We start from the raw sequence: 8,945 nt of genomic DNA, 5'->3' as shown, positions 1-8,945 counted from the left end.
GTTGGCAGTCCTGACAGCAGATAGTAAACTAAGCCAAACTTGTGTGTCCCCAAGGCATCATCTGGTATCTCCTTGTACATGTGTGCCATGGAGTTGTGGCCTTTCCTGGGCTTAGCATAGACATCAGTGTCATTCTCTCCTTCTTCATGTGCATGGATTAGCTCAGCCCACTCAGCAATAGAAGATTGGTACCTTGTACCCTCTGTCATCCACACAATCTTGCCATCTGGGTAGAAAATGGGTCGTGGAGTAGAATTGCATCACCATTTCATCATTACATTTGGTCAACTTTTGACCCACAAAAGCATCAACTCCATTCATTCTGAAGCTCTCATGAACTCTGGGAAAGTGGTCTTCATTGTCATCAATGGAAGTCCAGTCGACCCACTTCATGTCACTGACTGTGGGCTTCTTGTCCAGGAGAATTGTCTCATAGAAGTCCTGTTGTTCCTTGGTGTGGAACCTGTAATCTATAGCAGTCCTTCTCCTTGTCACATAAGGATCTGTTTACCTCCATAGTCTAAGACCTGCATCTTTCCTCAACTTCATGTTTTCAGCAATGAGATGATTGTTATCATGATCATGTATCTTTGGCTTGAGTTTTCTAAGCACTAGGGGCTCTTCCTCTTCTTCAGCTTTAGGCACTAGGGCCTTGTTCTTCTCTACAGCAGGGATGTTCCTAGTAGATATCTTGGGTGTAGTTTTCTTTGGAGCAGTCTTGGGCTTGGATGTTGCAGCCCCAGACTTAATTGCATCACCCATAAGTTTCTGTGTCTCGGGTGGAGCTGCAGCAGCTTCTTCTTCTTGTTCTTCTTCTTCTTCTTCTTCTTCTTCTTCTTCTTCTTCTTCTTCTTCTTCTTCTTGTTCTTCTTCTTCTTCTTCTTCTTCTTCTTCTTCTTCTTCTTCTTCTTCTTCTTCTTCTTCTTCTTCTTCTTCTTCTTCTTCTTCTTCAGGCTCTTCCATCATGGAAGGCTTTCCAATCACTCTAACCATGGTCTTCTTGACCCTTTCCTTTCTCTTCTCGCCTCCAGCAGCCTCTTCTTCCTTTGATTTCAAGGTTTCAAGTGTTGAGGCCCTGGCTTTTGACATAGGCTTTCTCTGAGCAGGATCCTTCACATTCATCCCTGGCTTGATGCCAGCAGCAACAACTTGTTCTTTCTTGATCAACTTCTTCTTGGAAGTGACCTTCAACCACAAAATCTTCATCCTCTAAATCTGAGTTTCTCTTCCTCCTATGCCTAGTTGCAGCCTTAGGCAGGTTGCTTGGAGTGCTTCTGCTTTCATCATCAGAAGTGTTGTTGGAGGGGCTAGTGCCCTCACTGAGATTCTGGTGCTCTTCTGACTTGTTCTGGTTGTCACTCTGGTCTGACATCTCTGACACTGAAAGCTAACCCCGTGAATAGATAGGTTGAGATGGAGTAGATGAGTATCACAAAGCACAACCTTTTTGCAAAACAAATGAGTCAAAAACTTAGTTTTAGTTTTCTGCAGAAAGCATTTCGGAGCTACCGATATTACCAACTCGGTGACACCGAAGTAGCTATGGAGTCTAAACATGCAATATCGGTCAGACCGAGATGCAGTTTGGTCACTCTGAGTTGCTAGGGTTTCATAGAGAAATGAACTCGGTCACACCGATTAGTATGTTTTGGTCAGACCAAAAAATACTTGTGCTATGGCCTGAGCCAAAACGGTGAGACCGAAATCCTAATATCGGTTGGTCCGAGATGAGTTCGGCAGAAACCTAAACCTAAATTTTTTATAAAATCTAATCTAACGGATTTTTATAGTGGATAGAGTTGTCTCAATCATGACAAGAATATGGGCGTTGATCTTTGTACTAAGAATCGGAGTAAGTAAAGCACAAAGGGTCGAGTTCATAGCCTAACTTGGTGATGAACCCGCTACGGCGACAACGGCGGTGAAGATTTTTGTTGACGGTGGCAAAAACCAACGAAAGGAGGTCGCGGGCGATGAGGAGATGATCCAGAGACCTCGAGTCGGCAGAGATGGATAGGCGCAGGTAAAGTGTTTTGAGGAATTTCCAAAATTTCAACCCGTGGGTATATATATCCAGACTCTGTCGGTGTGACCGAGTGGAACGACTCGGTGGCACCGAGAAGCAGAATCGCAAGCGGTTGCTGCAACTTGGTGTGACCGAAGGGTTCAAATCGGTTGCGCCAAGATTAAAACCTAGATCGAGTTAATGAACTCGGTGTGACCGAATGGGATGGATGAGTCAGACCAAAATGCACTAAGAAGTTTTGGAAGTTCAGTCCTTGACGTATCGATGACTCCGAGTGCTCCTCACTAGGAGGGTCCGAATTCGACTTGTTCAAATTTTGTGATGTAGCATGAATAGAGTTTGAGACAAGAAAAGCATAGACGGCTAGAGGGAGTTCTTAGGCATTCTTGTCCATCCATTTGGCAAAGAGAAAAGCCAAACAAACAAAGCAACAAATGGATGTCCTCGAATGAGAAAAATATGCAACCAACATGCTCACACAACAAGATAGCAAATGAAATATGTGACAAAGCATGCACAAACACTCTAGCATCTATCAAGCAATTGGCGATGACTAGGTCATCTGTATATGAGTATATTGACTGAGGAGTCAAATGAGAACATTTGATCGTAGGTCATACTCATCGTTTAAGCACAAGTGGGGTTACCACATTTACATAAAGCATTGTTGTGTTCACACCATTAGAGTTGCTTTAGCTCAATTCTTAGTGCAAAGCTCCCCCTAGATGTGATATCCCCCCTAAGAGGGATGAACTAACCTTGGGTTTTGTCAATGATGACTTCATGTAGGCTTCGAAGATGTAGATGCTCAACGTTGATGTAGATCATTTGGAGCAATCCATTGGAGTGAGTTGCAGTTTCAATACCTACATGGGTTAGTCCCACAAGGAACACACAAGGATATCCATAGACATAGAGTGAAATTCACACATAATGTTGTTCCTGAAAGCATTAGGTTACCTTGTCCCTTGTCTTTCCAACAAGAGGGTTTGTGACTCCTTTAACTAGTGCAAGATGTGGAAGTTGATTGCACTTGTTCTTGCCAAATGAATATGAGTGAAGTTTATTGGCGGAGTCGCCCTCAAGAACTCTAGTTCTTCTTCTTTTGGATACACATCATCTTGATGGGAATCCTTGGAGTTGTAGTCGTACTTCATGAAGTATAACTTGATGTAGTCTTGGGAACCCACTTGACCAAGGCCCTAGGAGCTTCTTCAAATGCATCAATCTTCTCTTGAAGCTTGTCCTTGCCTTTTAGCTTGTGGTCTTGTGGTGGAAGATCATCTTGAGCTTTCGTTCCTTTGAAAGAAGTAGGATCATACTTCTCTTGTTGAGGAACAAACTTCGTCTTGGGGTATTGATCTTCTTCCCACTCAACTCCATTGGCATTGAACTTGCGTTCAAAACCAACACCTTGATTCTTCCGGCGTCTTCCTTGCTTACATACAATTTCCTCAAATTGCTTACATCCGGCAAGGCTCTTGTAAACACCTTTCTCTATAATTCCCTTAAATAATCTATTTTCTTGCTCAAGTGCAACTTGGCTAAGAGAATCATTAGTGGAGTCAAGAGAACTACTATAAGCAACAACATTGGATTTAGCATGATTATTGTTACTACTAGAGGAAGAATCTTTCTTGCTCTTGCTGCTAGATTTTACTTGTGGCATGTAAGTAGACAAGAGTAAACGCTTGGCAATGTAAGAAGAACTTTTCTTACTAAGATCATCATTGATTACTTTTAAGAACCCATGTTCTTGCTCTAGATTGAGCTTTTCAAAGCATAGCTTCTCATGAGTCTTTAAAAGCTCTCGATGATCCTCTATGGTAGTTTCATGAGCTAAGTTACGAGTGTTTAGTTCTTTAGTTAGACGCTCAATCTCCTTTTTATCATCGTCATTCGTTTTATCTTGATTAGCATGATTAACAACAATTTCATCATAGTTTTCGTCACTAGAGTTGTCAACAAGTAAATCATCATCACCTAGCAAATCATCTTCATCACTATTGAAATCAACATACTCGGGGTGTGATACCTTGGGGCCTTTAGCCATGAAGCATCTTCCAATCCCTTCATTTTGTGAATCAAATATGTCATAGGAGTTGGATGACACAAGTGCAAGACCTGCAACACATTCATCTTGAGTATATTCAGAGTCGGAGTGATAGCTTCTATCAGAGTAGTTGTTGGAGTCGGAGTCGGATACCCATTCATCAACATGAGCTTGATGTCTTCATCTTGTGTAGCTCTTTGATGAATTGTCCTTCCTTTCCGAATCCTTGCTTCTGCGAGAGGGTCTTCATTCATAACGATCATCTCTACTCCTTCTTTCTCTTGGTGATGATTCTTCTCCTTTTGCTTCTCCTTTTAGGTGAGTCTTCTCTTCTTTTGTAGGGAGTCGTACACTCACTGGAGTAGTGTTCGGGTCTTCCATAATTGTTGCAATTGCGATCACGACTAGAAGATCTTTTGTCATCGTAGGACCTTGACTTCGAACTTCTTTCTTTGCTTCTACTCTTGTAGAACTTGTTGAAGTTCTTCACCATTAGACTCAATTATTCATTGAAGACTTGTTTCTCACTTGATGTTGTAGGAGCATCACATGATGCTTTGTAAGCACCACTAGACTTGTTGTGAAGCTCTTCTTTATCCTTGAGTGACATCTCATTAGCAACAATTCTACTGATGACTTCCGTTGGCTTGAGATCTTTGTAATTAGGCATCATTTGGATCAAAGTGCACATGGTATCATATTTTCCATCCAAGGCTCTTAGGATTTTCTTGATGATGAATCTGTTGGTCATCTCTTCACTTCCTAAACCGGCAATCTCATTTGTGATGAGAGCAAGCCTAGAGTACATTTCAGCGACACCTTCACCATCCTTCATTTTGAACTTGTCAAGTTGACTTTGAAGCACATCCAATTTGGATTCCTTGACGGACTCGGTACCTTCGTGCATATCAATCAAAGTATCCCAAATTTCCTTTGCATTCTCAAGACGGCTGATTTTGTTGAATTCTTCGGGGCACAATCCGTTGAAGAGGATATTGCAAGCTTGAGCATTGTATTGCAACATCATTCTCAGGACGGATGATTTTGTTGAATTCTTCGGGGCACAATCCGTTGAAGAGGATATCGCAAGCTTGAGCATTGTATTGCAACATCATTCTGAGGACGGATGATTTTGTTGAATTCTTCGGGGCACAATCCGTTGAAGAGGATATCGCAAGCTTGACCATTGTATTGCAACATCTTCAATTCTTCCGCTGTTGCTTCAGATTCAATTCTCTTCCATCGAAGAATTCACCTTGCAAGCCAATACACACAATAGACCAAACGGCGGGGTTATGTCCAAGAATATGCATTTTCATCTTATGCTTCCAACTAGCAAAATTAGTACCATCAAAGTAAGGACCTATACGATGGTAATTTCCCTCGCTAGATGCCATACTCTCCTAGGTTGTGAAACCAAGGCTATGATCACCAAAGCTATGGAAATCAAGGAAAATGGAGACCAAAGCTTGATACCACTCATAGGATCAAAAGTAGGTCTAGAGGGGGGTGATTAGACTACTTGACCAAATAAAAATCTAGCCTTTTCCCAATTTTCAGTCTTGGAAGCTTTTAGCAAGTTGGCACAAGTCAAGCAATCAACTTGAACATGCAATTCTAAGAGTATAGCAGCGAAATTTAAAATATTGCATATGAATGTAAAGGGAGGGGTTTGGAAAGGCAAACACAATGTAGACACGCAGATTTTTGGCGTGGTTCTGATAGGTGGTGCTATCGTACATCCACATTGATGGAGACTTCAACCCATGAAGGGTAACGGTTGCGCGAGTCCACGGAGGGCTCCACCCATGAAGGGTCCACGAAGAAGCAACCTTGTCTATCCCACCATGGCCATCGCCCACGAAGGACTTGCCTCACTTGGGTAGATCTTCACGAAGTAGGCGATCTCCTTGCCCTTACAAACTCCTTGGTTCAACTCCACAATCTTGACGGAGGCTCCAAAGTAACACTTGACCAATCTAGGAGACACCACTCTCCAAAGGGTAATAGATGGTGTGTTGATGATGAAGTCCTTGCTCTTGTGCTTCAAATGATAGTCTCCCCAACACTCAACTCTCTCACACAAATTTGTCTATGGTGGAAAGATGATTTGAGTGGAAAGCAACTTGGGGAAGGCTAGAGATCAAGATTCTTGTGCTTGTATTGGAATGTCTTGGTCTCAACACATGAGTAGGTGGTTATCTCTCAGAAAATGAGTAGTGGAAGTGTAGGCATGTTTTGATGGCTCTCTCACAAATGGAGAAGGGGGTGGAGGGGTATATATAGCCTCCACACAAAATCTAACCGTTACACACAATTGAGCCAACTCGGCCAGACCGAATATATGAACTCGGTGAGCCGATTCAGTTCAAAATGTGAATGTTAGGATTTTTGGTGGGACCGACATGATCAACCCGGTGAGATCGATGAGCTAGGGTTAGGGCAAACCTCATCTCGGTTTGACCGATCACGTGAACTCAGTGAAACCGATTTCAGTAATAGGCTAACAGAGAGTTGGGACCGATCGCTCCTTTCAGTGATACCGAAACATTACAAAAGGGAAACAGAGAGTTTGCGCTGCGAACGCGGTGCGACCGATCGCTCATTTCGGTGAGACCGAAACATTATGAAGGGAAACAGATAGTTTGCAATCCCATCTCGGTGAGACCGAACTGATTAGGGTTTCTGGCTATGGCTATGTCAAGTGAACTCGATGGCACCGGATGGATCAAATCGGTGGGGCCGAGTTTGACTTTTGATTTAGGACATATTTGGATTTGAGAAAGTGGTTGAGGATTTTGGAGCATATCACTAATCATTTTGAGCAAGTAGACCATTAAGCAACACCTCATCCCCTTTTGATAGTATTGGATTTTCCTATGGAGTCAATGTGATCTTGGATCACTAAAATAGAAATGAAGAGTCTTGAGCTTTTGCCAATATTTGTCTTTAGCATTTTGAGGGGTCCTCATCTCTAGTCCATGCCATGCCAATCAATGAACTTTCTGAAATAATCAACTTGAGTGGATATTACTTCAATGAGCTATATGTTGTTATGAATTACCAAAACCACCCAGGGATAGTTGCACTTTCACATCAAACTAATACTCTTGTGTATCCCACAACAATCACTTATGACGAGACAGTCACGCCATTGGGTTACTCTGAAATGCGCTACTCTTTTAAAGAGTGTAGTGTCATCCTCGCCACATGTTTCTCAAGAAATAGCAAGGCTATATTAAGATAGTCAACATAGCTGTGTAGTTGATGACCGCATTTCCCCTACACCACCATCGCAGGTGCTTGCTCTTACTTGCCAGTGTGATATGTGGTTGCATGTTGCATATGGTGTCTACCTTGAATTGCTTCTAATTAGTGTAAACTGCATCTTCTTTGTTAACACATTATACCTATGAATATGACATGCCTTCCTGTTTTTGGTACATACTACGTCTTTCTATTAACCATGTTCTTACATCAAACTACTTTTCTTGTGTATCCCGCATCACCTTCAAATTAATAGTGTGATATTGGTTGCATCTTGCGTATCATTTCAAGCATGTACTGCCTCTAATTAGTTGACATGCCACTTACGATGAGACACTTTTAACTTGGTACAGTGATTTTTGTTAGATCTTTCATATGGCGTCTAGCTTGCATTGCTTCTAATTTGTTGAAATGCCTTCTGCTTAGCATTTTTCGTACACATTGTATCCTCCTACAATGCGGTTGCCTTACATAAAAGTTGTGATCATTAGTATCATGCATCAACAAATTTGGAAGAGCGAATTTCATTACCTTTTCTTGCGGGTTTGACTTGACAAGCCAAAATCTAAAAGGAAGAATGCGCGAGATGATGGTGGTCCTCTAGAGCAATCGAAATAGATGATCTCTGCAGATTCTCCTGCTTCTCCTACTGCCGCGCAAGTTCTAAATCTCATCTCCCCTACTCCACAACCCTAGGTGCTTGCTCTAACATGGCAGTGTGATATCTGGTTGCATGTTGCATATGGTGCCTAGCTTGTATTGCTTCTAATTTGTTAAATTGCATCTCCTTATCTTACACATTATACATGTGATGACACACCATCCTATTTTTGGTACATACTACATCTGCATATCACACCATGTTCTTACATCAAATTACTGTTCTTGTGTGTCCTGCATCTATCACTTATGATGAGACAGTCATGCCCGTGGGTTAGTATGAGACGTGCTACTATTATAAAGAGTGCACTTTCATCCTCTCCACATGATTCTCAAGAAATAGCAAGTCTAAATGAAGATACTCAATGTAGCTCTATAGTTGAAGACCTCATTTCCCTACACCACCATCACAGGTGCTTGCTCTAACTTCACAGTGTGATATGTGGTTGCATGTTGCATATGGTGTCTAGCTTGTATTGCTTCTAATTAGGGTAACCATCTTCTTAGTTTACCCATTATACCTATGAATATGACATGCCTTACTGTTTTTGGTACATACTTACATCTATCCATTAACCATGTTCTTACATGAAACTACCACTCTTGGTTATCCTACATCAATCACTTACGATGAGACACCTTTAATCGTTGCATATTGCATATGATTTCTAGCCTGTTGCGGTGTTGACATGTATTGCTTCTAGTTTGTTGAAATACCATTATGAGTCTACCCTTTTAATTTGGAAGAGTGATGTTGGTTTCATATTTCATACGGTGTCTAGCTTGCATTGCTTCTAATTAGTTCAAACACCTTCCGCTTAGTTTACACTTTCCACATCATACATGTCAATATGTCATGTTGTCCTGTTTTTCATACATATTCCATCCTCCTATCATGCGGTTACCTTACATCAAAGTAGTGTTCGTAATATCATGCAT

The sequence above is a fragment of the Triticum urartu genome, chromosome 5, assembly GCF_003073215.2.
Source record: "Triticum urartu cultivar G1812 chromosome 5, Tu2.1, whole genome shotgun sequence".
Taxonomy (NCBI): Eukaryota; Viridiplantae; Streptophyta; class Magnoliopsida; order Poales; family Poaceae; genus Triticum; species Triticum urartu.
The sequence above is the reverse complement of the archived record's forward strand: the minus strand, read 5'-3'. Positions refer to the sequence as shown.